Source organism: Myxine glutinosa, chromosome 4, assembly GCF_964187855.1.
Source record: "Myxine glutinosa chromosome 4, kmMyxGlut1.1, whole genome shotgun sequence".
NCBI lineage: Eukaryota > Metazoa > Chordata > Myxini > Myxiniformes > Myxinidae > Myxine > Myxine glutinosa.
The window spans coordinates 146,961,531-146,979,083 of NC_136264.1; the positions used below are offsets into that span (position 1 = coordinate 146,961,531).

Consider the following 17,553-nt stretch of genomic DNA (forward strand, 5'->3'; position numbering starts at 1 on the left):
GTCCATAAATCATAACGGAGCATCTGTGGAAGGTCACTCTCACACCATCACGTTCCACAGATGCCCCAATGGTTGTCCGGCAGGCTATCTCATTCCTGTCCATTCGGTTCGACCCGCGTCCATAGACCAACCACCATGCCAGGTCACCACATGCTGGTTGTCCCAGAGTCTCAGGGAGAGGGTGCCAGGCCGCATGCCCAGGTGGTCACTACATCAGGCCCAAGCTGGCCGTCCGCAGTGCCACCACCAAAGCACGACCCACAACACCTCCCCCTAGTGGTCCTCAATATCTGCCATTCCATGCTTGAGAGACCACCTCGGACCCCCTGGAGGTCTTAACCCCCACCAGGGTCCGGTGACCCTGTCGGCCCGAGCTACCAGCTCGGACGGCGCCCCGATGGCGCCTCGACGGACAAGGGACGCCACACTCCACCAGACCTCCTGTGGGGCCCAGGTTGTACCTCGACACCCCAGGCTGGACCCCACGTCCAAATCTCGCCAGCACAGCCCCCCAGTTGGCTGGCATAACAAAATTTTGAAAGGGGCAACTCTTGCCCGAGGCCATCACCATCGACCTCCCCATGTCCAAATCCCGCAGCCCGGGGACCAACTCCAACCAAGGCTGCTCCAAATCAATTTCCCATTTTAATTTAATTTTAAATTTTCTTTTAGAAATTTTGATTTCCCATCCCAAACCGCAGCTGCAGGTAACAACCTCGACCACCGGTTGTTCTGCCCCTCCCTGCAGCTGTTCCACATTCCCTACAGGGACCAAATCTCCTGAGGCTCGATCTCCCGATCCATCTCCAAGGTCCAAATCCAGCCCGGAGCCAACACACTCCCCCAACTGGTTGTCCAATTTCGGAGCCTCCGTTACCAAATCGTAGTGCATGGTGAGGGTCCCCTCGGTCATCACAACCACCTCCTCGGACCGACTCACCTCATCCCCCAAACTCCTTTGGGCCTGAACAAACTCTACCTCCATGAGACTGTCCCAGGTCCCCAGCCGCTGGATCAAATCATCCTCATCATCATCATCATCATAACAAATCATTTCTTGCCCCGCCAGGTTTTCATCAATATCCCCAATAAATACCCGGTCCGGCTCCATTACATGGACCCCCCCTTGCTCTGCACCAACGCCCTGGTGCTACACAATTCCAAATTCATCCCCCGGTTGGGGTGTTGTGGCATCCACCCGGTCCCGATAAACAACCAGGCCAGAATGTGGGAACCATTCCCCATTACAATTCTCACATTCCAAATTTCCTTCCCCGTTCACCTGTGGGCACTCCCTGCTCACCTGTGGGCACTCCCTGCTCACCTGCGGACACTCCACGTTTACCTGCAGGCATTCCCCATCTACCTGTACACATTCCCCATCCACCTGTGGACATTCCCCATCCACCTCTGCACCTGCAGTCTCCCTATTTACTTCAATTGCCATCCCCGGTGCAATTCCCAATTTTGCCATTCCCGGCTTCTGAGCCCCGTGCACATCTGCATGGGCCGTACTCTCTCCCATTCCCAATTTAGCTTCCCCCCGTTCCGATTCAATTTTTGCCACCTTTGGCTTCTCCTGTGCCCCGGCGGCACAATTCGTTCGTCCTTCCCTCAATTTATTCGTACATTCATCAATTATATTTCCCACTCCTTCAATTTTTCCCTCCAATCGATCACTCATTCCCTTCATTCCTTCCCTACATTCATTCCCCTGGGACTCCATTTTGTTTTTCATTTCTCCCATCTCATGACTCATTTTGTTTTCCAGCCCTCCAATTTGCTTACTGTGCTCCTCCAACACTCTAAAGAGTCAATCCCATGGCTGTTCGGGTATCGGGGCCGTCCCACTTGTTCCCGGCTCCCTGGTAGGGGAGGGGGATAAGTTGGTGATCGGGACGGGGGAGGTTCCAAGGCTCACCTCTAATTCAAATCCCCCTATTTCCGGCTCACTCCCTACACCGACGGAGGCCTCGCTGCGTACCTCCATTTCGTCGATCTCCGACATCCGCTTTTCGGAAGGTCGTTTCCCACGCGCGTATTTATTTTAATTCCAAAAAAACACAATTTAAATTTGTCGAAGACGCGATATCGTGCTCCGTATGTCCAATCGACTATCAAATTTATCCGCCTCGACTATAAAAAATTTTGCGTTCGAACGTCGGGCGCAATGTATGCCCGACCGTGTCGATGTCCCGCCGCGGACAAAAAATTTGTCTGACGGGTTCGAATCCCACACTCCTGACACCAAATGTCGCGCAACCGCCGAAATTAATATCTGGCGATCGCGGATGCCGATCACGAAGGCTTTAACTCCGAGGCGGAAACTCAATGGCGGATTCCAAAATCTAAAACACCTAAGCGCGCGGAATGGAGGGAAGCAGCCTTAACTATTGAAATCAACCACCCGGTAAACTGCGTTCAGGTATTATGTACAAAAAGTAATATAAGGGTTTATTGAATAACAGGCAGGGACAGGAAAATACGCGCCGGTAATGAACTATTCTAAATCGGGATCCCGCACACCAGATATCAAAAATGAGATGAGGGGATATGAATACCAAAGAAACACATCTTTTATGTCAAGTGTATATGCAGAGCTCGGCTTATCTGTCTCGTCGTTGGCTTCGGCTGCTGTCCACCACGGCCCCGATGCACCCACGAGGCCTTTCTCCAAGCTCCGATCCTCTCGCTGCCCACGAGCTCCGTGCACCAAGCTCCAAGGCACCCAACGCAGGCCAGCGGCTTCACACAAGGTCGAACCCCACACGAAGCACGAAAAGACAGGAACGGAGAGAGCGCAGGTGTGACTGCACGTCTCGTCCTTCCAACTCACTTCTCAATTGCTCACTGCCAAACTGCGCACTGCAAAACCAACTCTCAACCACGAATCCAACTGCTCTGGACTGCCTCGAAATGGCGCTCAGCTCTCGGTATCTCTCCGGCTGATGACATCAGCATTGGCACACTGCTCTGCCAATCAGAGCCTCCACCGACTCGCCCCTCTGCACGCCCACTGTGTCACTCCAACTCTCGTCCCCTACTCCGTGGTCCTTGTGTTATAGCACGTGCTATGTGAGGTGGATAGGCCTCTCGGAGGTGTAAAAGGTGGCGGCCAATTGTGGCGGTGTTCTAGCCCAATTTCTTCCTAAGTCATGTCAGGGGGAAAGGCGTCATTTATGTTGTGCTAATGGTCCTAACTAATGTTTAAGTGGTGTGCAGTGCCAAAATGGACAAAGGTTTGGCTACCAGGTGAGACGTACATGGGCTCTACTCATTATTCCCTACTCTACCTAACACACGAATCTCCTGGTAGATTCACATTCATACATCTTAACCCGACAAATGCCGAAACATGACTTATGGTAGATTCCCTATCGCGACATCTCGAAGCATGTTACATACTCAGATCTACTCTGCTCTACATATATCACTACCCAAATTCGTAACAATATATTGTTATGAATTTTTGGGGTAGTGATATATAGATGCAGGTAGATCTGCATAGGAAGGTGCTCCGATGATCGTGGGAAGAAAGAACCACTTCGATGTACAAAAGTCAGGGACCTGTTTAGCCCGAATGTCGGATTAAGTGTATATTCATCCCCATTACGAGGAATGAGGCATGTTAACTAGTTATAGGGATTATATTAACTACTAACTTGTTAGTCAAACCTCTGTGATCCATGTAAGATACCATGTTTCACTACCATTTCTGTAAGATACCATGTTTCACTACCGTATTTGTAAGATACCATTTTTCACTATACATCGATGTAAGATACCATGTTTCACGACCGTCTTTGTAAGATACCATGTTTCACTACCGTCTTTGTAAGATACCATGTTTCAATACCATTTATGAAAGATACCATGGTTCACCACCATATTTGTAAGACACCATGATGTTTCACTAGCATTTATGTAAGATACCATATTTCACTACCATTTATATAAGATGCCATGTTCACTACCATTTATGGAAGATACCATGTTTTCTACCATCTTTGTAAGATACCATGTTTCACTAGCATTTATGTAAGATACCATGTTTCACTACCATTTATGCAAGATACGATGTTTCACTTCCATATATGTAAGATACCGTGTTTCACTACCATATATGTAAGACAGCATGTTTCACTACCATTTATATAAGATACTGTAGCGGTTACCGCTGGGTATACACAATCGCCTTGCACCTGCCGGGGACGCAGCCACGGAGCGATCGCTGTGCCGGGCACGCCCAGACCGCCGGAGACGCTCAGGCTCGCCTTTCCCGGGCATGTCCGGACTCGCCTTTCCCGGGCTTGCCCAGACCGCCCGGAGACGCCCAGTCTCGCCTTTCCCGGGCATGTCCGGACTCGCCTTTCCAGGGCTCGCCCAGGACGCCCGGGCATGCCCAGCCTCGCCTTTCCAGGGCTCGCCCAGGACGCCCGGGCATGCCCAGCCTCGCCTTTCCAGGGCTCGCCCAGGACGCCCGGGCACGTCCAGACTCGCCTTTCCAGGGCTCGCCCAGGACGCCCGGGCACGCCCGTTCTCACCTTTCCCGGGCAAACGCTCTGGCATGACGTGTTTAAGTGTGTATATATATTGCTGCCCGATAAACGGGCTAGACAGAGTGTGCTGGGTTCTGTACGAATAAACAAGCTTTGAACTCAACCAAATGGCCTCGTTCTCTCGCCGTCCACGACTCCTAAACTGGTGACCTCGACTACCCCCAAACGGATTCGGGGGCTACAAACGAACACGGCGGTTTCGATCGTGCTGCCAGAGTTTTGGCACCGACGAGCGGCCATGTGGTTCGCGCACCGCGCTCGGCTCCTCCTCTACGACCGGAGGGACGAGCCCGCTCCAGGACCCTCCGAAGGAACGCCGTTACGCGATGTGGGTGGCACTGCTGCTCATCTCCTGCGCGCGCTCTGACGTTCACGGCACGGCTGCTTCGTTACCATCGCGCGCACTGCTGTTCGTCACCTTGGCACAACTTCACTCTACAACTACAGCCGCAACTACTTCTCCAACCCTGCATCCTCGGGAGGCCCGCAAGGAACCTCGGCAGCCTCCCCCGAGGCCTTGACCAGCCCCTCGGTTGGCTCAACCGCTTTTCGCGTGCACCGACGCCGGGCGCTGCTCGAGCCTTCTCGGCACTGCACCCGCGAACTGCAACCTCGGGAGGCCCGCGAGGAACCTCGGCAGCCTCCCCCGAGGACTTGACCAGCCCCTCGGTCAGCTCACCCTGGTCCTACGTCCCCCCAGCGCTTCGCACAGCGGAGTACGTCGCGGCGAGGCCGCCCCCCATCCACGGTTCCCCCCGCTCGACCACCCACCACCACACCGGACCCCCCCCCCACGACCCTCCAGGGGTCGCTTCGGCCGGGTCATCGGGACCCCCCTTAAATTGACCCTGCCGGTGCAGGTCGATTCTGGAGGGGCGCGTGTAGCGGTTACCACTGGGTATACACAATCGCCTTGCACCTGCCGGGGACGCAGCCACGGAGCTATCGCTGTGCCGGGCTTGCCCAGACCGCCCGGAGACGCTCAGTCTCGCCTTTCCCGGGCATGTTCGGACTCGCCTTTCCCGGGCTTGCCCAGACCGCCCGGAGACGTTCAGTCTCGCCTTTCCCGGGCATGCCCAGCCTCGCCTTTCCAGGGCTCGCCCAGGACACCCGGGCATGCCCAGCCTCGCCTTTCCAGGGCTCGCCCAGGACGCCCGGGCACGTCCAGACTCGCCTTTCCAGGGCTCGCCCAGGACGCCCGGTCTCGCCTTTCCCGGGCAAATGCTCCGGCATGATGTGTTTGAGTGTGTATATATATTGCTGCCCGATAAACGGGCTAGACAGAGTTTGCTGGGTTCTGTACGAATAAACAAGCTTTGAACTCAACCAAATGGCCTCGTTCTCTCGCCGTCCACGACTCCTAAACTGGTGACCTCGACTACCCCCGAACGGATTCGGGGGCTGCACGACTCCTAAAATACCATGTTTCACTCCCATTTATGTAAGATACCATGTTTCACTAGCATTTATGGAAGATACCATGTTTCACGAGCATTTATGTAAGCTACCATGTTTCACTATCATCTATGTAAGATACTATGTTTCACTACCATATATGTAAGATAGCATGTTTCACGACCATTTATATAAGATACCATGTTTCACTACCATTTATATAAGATACTATGTTTCACTATCATATATGTAAGATACTATGTTTCACTACCATATATGTAAGATAGCATGTTTCACTGCCATTTATATAAGATACCATGTTTCACTACCATTTATACAAGATACCATGTGTTACCGATTCGGCACTTATTATTATTATTGCTGTTATTATTATTATTGTGGGTTCTAAGTATTATGGGTATTGTTGTTTACTAGGGCATGCCCGTACTATATCTATATCTAAAATTATATCCCCCCCTCTATTTACATGAAATGGTTTGGTTCATGAAATGTTTTGGTCCATTCGCAACGCCAAAGCGAACGGCGAACGCTTTACATGAAATGGTTTGGTCCATGAAATGTGTTGGTCCATTCGCAACGCCAAAGCGAACGGCGAACGGCTTGCGAGTACAGTGACAATCCCCCCCCCCCCCCCCCCTCTATTTAGATGAAATGGTTTTTATTAGTTTTAAAACATAGTTTAACGCCAACATAGCGGCAACATAGTTTGCAAACGTGAAATAAATGAATACGCTCTCAAATGTGCCATCCGAGGCAGAGTGTGTTCGCCACGTTCGGCACACGCGATAGCTCGCTGCTCTCTGATTGGTTGAATCGTTTTTTGGACATAGCTCGGTAAGTAATTGTCCGATTAATATGAAACCTTGAAAAGGCACATCCTCGGGTCCCCAGCAATATACCTGGCAAGTTTAAAGTATATCGGACCCGTGGTTGTCGAGAAACAGCGGTCACAGACAAACAAACAAACGTACAAACAAACAAACACACAGAGATTACTGGAATTATAGATAGATGGGAAATGGTTATTGTGGTTAAAAGGTTAAAAGCGCTCATGGTAAAAATGAGACAGGAAATCGGATCGTGACCCGGAAGAAAAAGGCGTTGAAGAAGAGGAAGGCTTGAGGACAGTGAAACGACGCGTTCTGAAAAAGTTCCGTACCTAGCGTGGTCGAGCGTACATGGCGAGTTAACTTTGAGTCCTTGAAAGGAACCTTGTGCGATCGGTGTTATCGCTGGAGTTGTGGAAAAGCCTGCGAAGTCAGGTACAGGCATGAGGTTCCGGAGAATCTTCGCCTCGAGGCCGCGGCTCGAGTGAGAGCCGTCCGCCATTTCGCCCCGCGCGCTACCTTCATCGGAAAAGGTTTTTGTCTCGTCGGCTGGGCTTATCCTCCGGTGGTTTGCCGGGGACGGCTGTGCAATAAAGCGGCGTTTGAGGAGTACACGGCGATTCGCTGATTGAACAGCAAACGTGTACGTTGGACGTCTGTGGAGATTTTCCATTCTACCGCAAGATTGCTGGGTGTTGGACCACGTGACTTCTGTGTCGCTTCGACAGTCCATGCCTCGATTGCTCTTGATCGGACATTGTTCCAACGATCGCCGGAGCGAATCAACTTCACCTTGAAGGTTATAGAGACATTGAAGAGGTTCTTTCCATGTACGGGGAACAGTGAGTTCGATTACTTTAACCGATGGTACCATCCTAAGATATTGATTGTATGGTGGCTGGCTATCATGGTTGTATCATTATTCCCATGTGATTTTTAATATATTCTTTTTGTTGATAACCATTGGTGTGGTTTCGATCTTGATTTTGACACGGAGTAATATATTTCTTTTCTGCCGTGGCTCCACCCAGGGTTCGGGGGTATACCGAGACCAGGGGGTCGGGGGAGGAGCATGTAACAGAAATTGGGGGCTCGTCTGGGATCTAAAATTCCCTAAATTTAGTCCGGGAAAGAATTCCCTAACATTCCCAGAATTCTCAAATTTGGAACTTGTTCCAACATTACCAAATCTTTCCAAAAACAAACAAAAAAAAATTTTTTTGTTTCAATTTTTTTTTTTTTTTGTATGAAGGTTAACAGGTGTTAACAATAGTCACCATGGAGTTTGACGCAGAGAGGTTTGCAGTGACCCCGAGTGAGGCACAGTTCAGAGCGTTAGTAAAATCGGACCTCTTGAAATTGGCCAAACATTTTAGCTTGGAGGTCCGAACTAATATGAGGAAGGCAGAGATGCAGACAGTGGTGATACAATCTATGGTGGGATTAGGAACATGGGAAGAGGTAGCCTGGGATTGGTTACCCGAGGAACCAGAAGATGTGGAGCTCCGGAAACTGGAGATGCAATTACTGAGCCAGGAAAGAAGAGCAGAACAGGAACGAGAACTCCAGGAAAGGTTAAAAGCAGAGGAAAGGAAAGCAGAAGAGAGAAGAGAAGAGAAACAAGCAGAGGAAAGGAGAGAGGAAAGAGAACTCCAGGAAAGGGTAGAAAAGGAAAAAGCAGAGGAAAGGAGAGTTGAAAGAGAACTCCAGGAAAGGGTTAGAAGAGAAAAAATTAGAGGAAAGGAGAGCTGCAAGGGAACTCGAAGCAGAGGAGAGAAAAGCCGACAGGGAGTTAAAGGACCGTGAAATGGTGCTTCAGCAGGAAATTAGACTCAAGGAGCTGGATGTAATGAAAGAACGGGGAGAGGTACCATCCATGCCGACTGGTTCGACACCTAGTCAGAACACCTGGGATGTTGGCAGACATGTGAGGCTGGTTCCACCCTTCAATGAAAAGGAGGTAGCCAATTTTTTTTCACACTTTGAGAAGGTGGCTCAACTGCTAAACTGGCCTGAGGAGTCCTGGACCATATTAGTGCAAAGTGTTCTGGTGGATAAAGCTCAAGGTATTTATTCGGCTTTACCGATTGACCAATGTGCAGATTATTAGTGCAGCGGCATAGCAAAAATTTAAGAAGAATTGTGCATTTTGTGATGGAAGCACCAAATTTGGCACAATGATAGAATGTTATATTTAGAACATTTTCAGATATGGAACCACTTTGAAATTCACCCAAGGTCGCCGCCATATTGGATTTCAAAATGGCGGCTTTAAAAATCTGTAACCCTTAGGGGGGGTGGCGGAAACAAATCCTACAGGCACAATTATTGCCCCATTCACCCTATATCTTTTCTAACATCAGTAGACACATTACAGCGGCGATTCTGAGCTCAAGGGAACATCTAGGGGTCTGGGGAGTGAAAAATTTGAAAATTTCGGCCAAAAATACCCCTAAAAGAGGTCATTTGGTGTCAAATTTCAGGGGGGGTCGTGTATTGTCCTGTAGATAAAACATGCTGGTCCGTTGATTAACCCCTAATTAAACGACTTTTTTGTTTGTTTGCTCCATCCAGGTTTCAATCATGTCGAAGCAGTTCAAGTTAGTTCATGTTACCAAGCATGTAACTTCAACGCCAAAGACGCCACTGGACTGGGAACTCTGTGTTCTGTGTCAAGTTGATATAGGAGAGTCCCTACAGTGTCCTGCTGTCACGAAAAGAACTGATGCAGGTGCTGGATACAAGACACTCGAAGACAATCTATCAGCATTCAATAAACTAGGCAAGCTGCCACAAGACGTGGACTTGCAACGACTGGATGAAGGCCAAGGGATAGCTGCCACTCTAGCTGCCCACCAAGCCAAGTGGCACAAGTCATGCAGGGTGAAATATAACACTACCAAGCTACAGCGGGTACAGAAGAGAAGTCATTCAGAGGGAAGCCCTATCCCCAGTACAATCACAGATAAGTACAAGCTTACTAGGTCTCAGGCAGCTTGTGTTGATAGTATATGCGACAATTTGTGCTTCTTCTGCCAGCAAGAGCTTGGTTTGGAGTTTCATCAAGCAGCGACATTGGAACTAGATAAACACGTTCGCAAGGCTGCAGAGTTTCTTCAGGATACCACTTTGTTAGCCCAACTGAGTGCTGGGGACATGGTCGCAAGAGAGGCCAAGTACCATAAGAAATGTTTGACATCCCTATACAACCGCGTGAGGGCAGCAAAAAAGCTTGCTGAGCAAAGCCAGAGCACGGTAGATGTCATTTCAGCAATAGTCCTTGCTGAACTGGTAACGTACATAGAGGAAACTGCTAAAGAAGAAGACACTGCTCCTGTATTCAAAATGGCAGACCTCACCAAGCTCTACACAATGAGAATGGAACAGTTCGGAGTTGTGCTGGAAACACGAGTCCATACAACCAGACTCAAGGAGCGTATCCTGGCACACTTCCCTGATCTGCAGGAGCACAGGCAGGGAAGAGATGTCCTGCTGGTGTTTCAGGAAGACATTGGCAGTGCATTAGCCAAGGCATGTCAACATGATATTGACAGTGATGTTGTGCACCTGGCACGAGCTGCAGGGATTATAAGGAAGGATATGTTCCAGTCATCTCAGCCTTTCAATGGGTCCTTCTCAAACAAATGTCAAGAAGAGTCTGTGCCACAACTGCTGCTGACAATGGTCTCCATGATTTTAGAGGGCGCAGGCATCAAAGATCAGGCATGTCAGTCATCGGCATCGGCGTCTGTGACAATAGCTCAACTTCTCAAATACAACAGTGTGAAGCATGAGAGGAGAGGTGCAGGCACAGACGTACGACACAGCATTAGTCAAGAGACTCCTTTGCCAATATATCTTGGCTTGATGCTTCATGCCCATACGAGAAAGAGGGAACTGGTTGACACATTATCTGGACTAGGGATCAGCATTGCCTATGATAGAGTGCTACGGATCTCTGCAGAGCTGGGGAACGGGGTCTGTCAGCGCTTTCAGGCAGAGAAGGTGGTCTGTCCCCCAAAGCTCCGCGGTGGAGTGTTCACCACATCAGCTGTGGATAATATAGACCACAATCCCAGTTCCACGACAGCACACGACTCCTTCCACGGAACTGGTATTTCATTGATACAACATCCAGACTATGACAATCAAGGCACAGACCGAGGTATTGTCATCATCGGGGGTGTCTCAAATGTCAAGACTGTGGAGGACCTTCCACGGTATTACACAGATGTACAACCAGTTAGTTCACTTGCCAAAAGCCACCCTGTACCAGCTGGAACCCAGGCGTCGCTGCAGAGGAATCCTGCACAAGCTGAACTGGATAAAGAGAAGAGGTGGCTCCAGACTGTGAAGGATGCATGTGACAGTGGTGACACACAGAATCCAGGAAACATTTATTGGGCTGCACATCACGCAGAGAACCAATCGGCCAAGGATACTAGTATCACAGTCACACCCACTGCCTTGCTTCCCCTCTTCCATGACCAAGCCCACTCAGTGGCAATGATCCGCCATGCCATGGATGTCGTGAAAGCAGCGATCAATGAGCTAAACCCTGGACAGATACCCGTCGTCACACTGGACCAACCACTTTATGCGATCGCCAAGCAGGTGCAATGGAACTGGCCAGACACACATGGTGAAGATCTCTTTGTGGTCATGCTGGGTGGTCTACACACAGAGATGGCAGCTTTGAAGACAGCAGGAGACTGGCTGCAAGACAGCGGTTGGACACAGGCATTGGTTCAGGCAGAGATAGCAACAGCTGGCACAGCAGACTCCTTCTTGCGTGCAGCTCACGTCAGCCGTACAAGACGTGCCCACCAAGTAACTGTTGCTGCCGTACACATACTGCAGCATCGTGCATATGACATATACAACGAAAGAGCAACTGCAAGAGATGAGGAACCATTGGAGTTCGAGGCATGGTGTGACCAGAGAGCAGCGGCATGTCCACAGTTTCAGTACTGGGCCACTGTACTTAACCTGGAGCTCTGTATACTCCTCTACATACGTTCACTGAGAGAGTCCAACTTCATGCTGTACATGGACACCCTACCAGAGCTAGCTGCATGGTTCGCTGCATTGGGCCATATCCACTATGCTCGCTGGTTACCAGTCCACATCAGGGACATGGTTGGCATTGCAGAGAAACACCCAGATGTTGCTGCCAAGTTCCATGCGGGGCACTTTGCAGACATGTGCAGACACAGCCGCTTTGGCCCCGTGCAATCACGAGGAAGCAGACACGCGCATGATGCTCCACGCAGCAGCTGCTATGAAATCTGGACACCGCAGAGTACTCATCCGCACCGTGGACACAGATGTGGTGGTTCTCGCTGTGTGGATGGCCCAGGAGCTTAATGAGGTAGTGGACGAACTCTGGTTAGCGTTTGGAACCGGAAAGAACTTCTGCTACATAGCAGCACACGAGCTGTCTGCTACCCTGGGACCAGACAAAGCCAAGGCACTGCCAATCTTCCATGCAATCACAGGGTGTGATACCGTCTCGAGCTTTGCAGGTCGTGGCAAGAAAACAGCATGGGCAGTATGGGAAACTTTTCCAGAAGTGACCAATGCATTCCTGGACCTGGCATCTGCACCAAGTGAGATCTCTGAGGATACACTGGCAACCCTGGAGAGATACATGGTGCTTCTGTACGACCGCACATGCACATGTTCTGAGGTGAATCTGGCAAGAAAGAAACTCTTTGCAAAGAAATCTCGATCCATTGAAGCAATACCTCCAACACAGGCCGCCCTAGTACAACACGTGAAGAGAGCAACTTACCAGGGTGGACATTGTTGGGGACAGTCTCTTGTCCCACACTGCTATCTCCCATCACCATGCGACTGGGGGTGGGTGGACAATGACGGACAGTTCGATCCTCTGTGGACAACACTACCAGAAGCTGCCAAATCCTGCTATGAACTCATCTGTTGTGGGTGCGAAAAAGGTTGCAGTGGGAGATGCAAGTGCAAGAAAGCGGCTCTGAAATGCACAGCACTGTGTGCCTGTGATGGTGACTGCTCACATTGAGTTGGAACTGTGACACTTGGCATGACTTGATGCAATACGCTCGCTAGTTCTCTTGCTGAACGTGTGTATACAATGTACGTAATATGGGATTATCAGTTGCTTATGTGCATTAAAACATATTTCAATACAACCATTCAATTCATTGACCTCAGAAATGTACATCTAGACACCAGAATCAAGTATCTAGCTGGCATAGAACCAGAGATATCGGTCAGCAGATTTTCAGAAGCCGCCATCTTGGAATCCAATATGGCGTCAGTAAATCAATTTCCGCCATCTTGAAATCCAATATGGCGTCAGTAAATCAACTTCTAAGTAGAACCATTCAATTCCTTGACCTCAAGTTTGTACATCCAGACACTAAAATCAAGGCTGTAGCTGGTATAGAACCAGAAATATTTGTAATTAAAGATTTTTAAGCCGCCATTTTGAAATCCAATATGGCGGCCACATTGGGGTGAATTCCAAAGTGGTTCCATATCTGAAAATGTTCTCCATATAATATTCTATCATTCTGCCAAATTTGGTGCTTCCATCACAAAATGCACAATTGGTTTGCTATGCCGCTGCACTATATGAGGTATTGAAGAAAAACATTCTCAAAGCCTATGAATTGGTCCCGGAAGCTTACCGACAAAAATTCCGGAATGCCAGAAAGAGGGAGAGTGAGACCCATGTGGAGTTTGCCAGAATGAAAGAAACCATGTTTGATAGGTGGTGTGATTCAAAAGGGGTTGGGAAAGACTTTGAACTATTGCGACAATTGATCCTGGTGGAGGAATTCCAGCAGTGTGTCCACGAGGACATTAAAGTACATCTGGAGGAATGGAAAGTACCAAAGCTGTATGAAGCAGCAACCATGGCAGATGACTATGCCTTAACACACAGGATGGGGTTCCACAAACCGAACTTCTCGCCTAGACATAGCCAGGGGAGCTATGGTACAGCAGGGGCGGAGAACGAAAATTCATGGGGGCGGCCTCGGATGAAAATGAGGACCACTTTGATACCACGACTTCTAGAAATCCGAAGACAGCAGTTCCAAGGCAGACTTATCCTCCGGGGGGGGGGGGGGGGGGGGCTCGAGACAAACCATGAGGTTCTCCTCCGGGCCGACTTGCGCTTTTTGCCATAAACCTGGACACTTGATGTCCCACTGTTATGCTCGGGGAAAGGAAAATCAGGAGCGGAGTTCGACTAGTACAACTCTGAATGCAATGGCCAATGTGAGAAATCGCCCTCAACAGAGTTACCAAACATTTATTTCAGAGGGGTTGGTGTCACTGGGTGGAGACCCGACTAACCGGAGACCTGTTAGGGTGTTGAGGGACACAGGAGCACATCAATATTTAATGCTTGAAGGTATCTTGCCATTGTCAGAGGAGACGGCAACTGGTGAAAGTGTTCGTTTACAGGGTATTGGTGGCTGTGTTGGAGCTCCACTTCATGCCATCCATTTGGAGTCCGATTTGGTGTCAGTACCGGTCACCGTAGGTTTACAAGCCACTCTTCCTGTAGAGGGAGTATCTGTTGTTATCGGGAATGACTTGGTCGGTGGTCAAGTTTATGGTAACCCAATGTTTGTTAAAAAGCCCAGTAGGGAAAATAACACCACACCAGTTTTAGGGAGGACGACAAATTTGACAAGTTATTTGTAGGTGGACTGAACTTCAACACAAAGGAAGAAGTTCTGACCTCTGTTTTCAGCAAATATGGACCGCTTTTGGAAGTGCGGTTGGTGAAAGACAGGGAAACGCACAAGTCAAGAGGGTTTGGCTTTGTCACATTTGAAAGCACAAAGGATGCCAAAGAGGCAGAGAAGAATTGGAATGGTAAGGATTTGGAGGGTCGGACCATAGCCGCAGAGAAGGCAGGCCGTAGGCGGCGAGGGGGCTACAGAGGAGGACCACGGAGTAGTGGTGGTGGCCGCAATCGATATTATTATGGAGGCTTCCAGAGTTATGGCAGCTCCCGAAGGAAGGATTATCCGAGCAGTGGCCGAGAAGGAGACCGCTATTCATGTGACTACCGTGACAAGTGGTCCAACCGTGATTGTTAGGAAAGTTGGAAAGAGTTGAAGCACTGAATGCTGCGGAGCAGCCGAGCCAATATTCCTACATGGATTAACCGTGAACTCCACGTTCCTAAAGGCGTCCATGTAGTGAACTTTCCTCCACGGACTAACCGTGAACTCCACGTTCCTAAAGGCGTCCATGTAGTGAATATGTCCAGGCCTCACCACCCAACCACCATGGAACCTGGCCCTCAGCTCGGCCTCCCGGAAAAAGTGCTATCGATTTGCTTGACTTTGGATTTTTGATCAACCCCATAACCTTCATTCAAAAGAAACTAAAAGTAAAAATCAGAGGTTGATGAGATGGAGTTTGGCTTTGCGGGGGTTCAACTTGGAAATTGAACATATAAAGGGCAGGGACAATGTCGTGGCTGACGCTTTGTCCAGTCAATTAATGTTGGAAATCTCTGTGGGTTGTTCGAAGTTTGTTGCTTTATTTTTGGGAGATATTAATTGCTGCTAACGGGAATTGGTGATTTGGGGTTGTGACTTTACTTTTGTTTGTTTAAAGAGTTTGCCGGCAAAGAAAGTTTTCGCTGTGTTCAAACTTTCTTTCTTGAGGGGGGGAAGTGTTACGGATTCGGCACTTATTATTATTATTGCTGTTATTATTATTATTGTGGGTTCTAAGTATTATGGGTATTGTTGTTTAAGGGAAATGGTTATTGTGGTTAAAAGGTTAAAAGCGCTCATGGTAAAAATGAGACAGGATATCGGATCGTGACCCGGAAGAAAAAGGCGTTGAAGAAGAGGAAGGCGTGAGGACAGTGAAACGACGCGTTCTGAAAACGCTCCATACCTAGCGTGGTCGAGCGTACATGGCGAGTGAACTTTGAGTCCTTGAAAGGAACCTCGTGCGATCGGTGTTATCGCTGGAGTTGTGGAAAAGCCTGCAAAGTCAGGTACAGGCGTGAGGTTCCGGAGAATCTTCGCCTCGAGGCCGTGGCTTGAGTGAGAGCTGTCCGCCATTTCGCCCCGCGCGCTGCCTTCATCGGAAAAGGTTTTTGTCTCGTCGGCTGGGCTTATCCTCCGGTGGTTTGCCGGGGACGGCTGTGAAATAAAACGGCGTTTGAGGAGTACACGGCGATTCGCTGATTGAACGGCAAACGTGTACGTCGGCACGCGTCTGTGGAGATTTTCCATTCTACTGCAAGTTTGCTGGGTGTTGGACCACGTGACTTCTGTGTCGCTTCGACCGTCCACGCCTCGATTGCTCTTGATCGGACATTGTTCCAACGATCGCCGGAGCGAATCAACTTCGCCTTGAAGGTTATATAGACATTGAAGAGGTTCTTTCCATGTACGGGGAACAGTGAGTTCGATTACTTTAACCGATGGTACCATCCTAAGATATTGATTGTATGGTGGCTGGCTATCATGGTTGTATCATTATTCCCGTGTGATTTTTAATATATTCTTGTTGTTGATAACCATTGGTGTGGTTTCGATCTTGATTTTGACATGGAGTAATATATTTCTTTTCTGCCGTGACTCCACCCGGGGTTCGGGGGTATACCGAGACCAGGGGGTCGGGGAAGAGCACGTAACACATGTTTCACTACCATTTATGTAAGATACCATGTTTTTCCACCGTCTTTGTAAGATACCATGTTTCACTACCATTTATATAAGATACCATGTTTCACTACCATTTATATAAGATACCATGTTTCACTACCATTTATGTAAGATACTGTAGCGGCTACCGCTGGGTTTTCACAATCGCCTTGCACCTATCAAGGACGCGGAGCGATCACCATGCCGGGCTCGTCCAGGACGCCCGGGCAGGCCCGCGCTCAACTTGCCAGGCCTCGGTCGGGACGCCCGGGCATGCCCGGGCAGGCTCGCCCTCAACTTGCCAGGCCGCAGCCAGGACGCTGGGCCACGCCCCCTCTCGCCTTTCCTGGGCAAACGCTCCGGGATAATATGTATATATATTGCTGCCCGATAAACGGGCTTTTCAGAGTGCCTGAGTGTTTGGTTTGATTAAAGCAACTCGGATGAATTCCAGCTTTTTGTCGCGTCCATTCTTCCGATCGACGTGGGAGCCCCAGCTCCTTCAATACCATGTTTTTCTACCGTCTTTGTGAGATACCATGTTTCACTACCATTTATGTAGGATACCATGTTTTTCTACCATCTTTGTAAGATACCATGTTTCACTACCATTTATGTAAGATACCATGTTTTTCTACCCTCTTTGTAAGATACCATGTTTCACTACCATTTATATAAGATACCATGTTTCACTACCATTTATGTAAGATACCATGTTTTTCTGCCGTCTTTGTAAATACCATGTTTCACTACCATTTATGTAAGATACCATGTTTTTGTACCGTCTTTGTAAGAAACCATGTTTCACTACCATATATGTAAGATAGCATGTTTCATGACCATTTATATAAGATACCATGTTTCACTACCATTTATGTAAGATACCATGTTTCACTACCATATATGTAAGATAGCATGTTTTTCTACCATCTTTGTAAGATACCATGTTTCACTCCCGTCTTTTTAAGATGTCATGTATCACTCCCATCTTTGGAAGACACCATGTTTCACTACCATCTTTGTAAGATACCATGTTTCACTCCCGTCTTTGTAAGATACCATGTTTCACTCCCGTCT

At 49.0% G+C, this 17,553-nt stretch overlaps 1 protein-coding gene across 1 annotated transcript in view; it reads right to left on the reverse strand.

Annotated features, from left to right (window-relative positions):
- LOC137425349 (NALCN channel auxiliary factor 2-like) overlaps window positions 1-17,553 on the reverse strand; it is a 157,911-nt gene that overhangs the window by 84,445 nt on the left and 55,913 nt on the right. The gene's annotated exons all lie outside the window — the stretch shown is intronic.